Source organism: Odontomachus brunneus, unplaced genomic scaffold (genome assembly GCF_010583005.1).
Source record: "Odontomachus brunneus isolate Ranch 3 - 2012 unplaced genomic scaffold, Obru_v1 Obru_scaffold_018, whole genome shotgun sequence".
In the NCBI taxonomy this organism is placed as follows: domain Eukaryota; kingdom Metazoa; phylum Arthropoda; class Insecta; order Hymenoptera; family Formicidae; genus Odontomachus; species Odontomachus brunneus.
The window spans coordinates 2,413,465-2,414,675 of NW_022639468.1; the positions used below are offsets into that span (position 1 = coordinate 2,413,465).

The 1,211-nt window shown below is 37.9% G+C and overlaps 2 protein-coding genes across 2 annotated transcripts in view; one reads left to right on the forward strand and one right to left on the reverse strand.

The window, feature by feature from the left end:
• The window catches only part of LOC116841768, a 156,978-nt gene that overhangs the window by 154,805 nt on the left and 962 nt on the right, over positions 1–1,211 (forward strand). The gene's annotated exons all lie outside the window — the stretch shown is intronic.
• LOC116841771 (coiled-coil domain-containing protein 170) overlaps positions 1–1,211 on the reverse strand; it is a 26,685-nt gene that overhangs the window by 23,003 nt on the left and 2,471 nt on the right.

Here is a 1,211-nt window from a genome sequence, read left to right on the forward strand (position 1 = left end):
ATATATATATATATATATATATATATATAGAGAGAGAGAGAGAGAGAGAGAGAGAGAGAGTGATTGGGAGAGAGGGGGGAGCGGAAGAGAGAATTTATGCCGAAAATTAATATTTGTAAGTTTGCTAGAATTTAGGTGTAATTGAGGTCATATAATAACATACACATTAATATGCTGTCAAATTTGGCCGATATTCATAGAGGCTACTCCATCGACCTGTTCATTGGTTATAATTATATAGACTAAGTACATTAATGAATGATCAGTTACCACAAGAGAGATCTGTGATTATTTCCAGCCCTATACACAATAATATAATTAGATTATGCATAATTTAACAAGACTATACTCGTATACGTAAGGGACCAGTGTTCGCATTTCTGGCGTATAATTAAAATAATAGAGAAGTAAATTAGAACATTTGCAATTTCTCAGCAAAAAATGAAACTGGGACATTTGCATGTATATTTTTACATTTTATAACTGAAATCGTTTCGCACACCAGCTTTTTCTATTATTCGCTGAATTATCGTACAGCACATGCCTATACATCACTTTTTTGTTTAAATATCGTTAGAATAAATTACAACGAGACGGAATGTCGGTGTTGTTAGCGTAGTAACGTTTAGTTCAAAGCTCCGGAACTGTTAATGAGACGAGATGTGACTAATAAAACGCGATATATCTGCTGTTTTTTTTTTACTGTTTTAAATCACTACTACTGATTTAATTACTTGTACTTCTGCTGTTTTAATTATTTATATTGATGAAGTACGTTTCACAACCGTGTTGTGGTACAGTGAAACTACATCAGCAAAGTTCAAGTAAACATTAGACACTGAATTATATTGATCTAAATAATTCCACATCTTAAAAAGCGTTTCAAACATTGGTGGAATCACTAGCTAAATGGCGTGCGCATAGCATGCGCCTGTGTCTTTTCAGTCGTAAATAACAATGAGAAAATCAAAACGAGCGAGACACACGAATCACCACGACAAACGTATGACGGGCATCGCGAAGGAAAAACCCGTATCCCGAGAAACGGGGCGTCCGATCAATCCACAGGCACCACGAAATAAGGAAGGAACTCGGGGGGTGACGCGGGTTTAAATGCCAGGGCATCGACAAAACTAGACTAAGCGACACGGCCGTTCCCTTCCGTCGCACGGACGAGTAAGATAAGTCAGTCCCCCCCCCCCCCCCCCCCC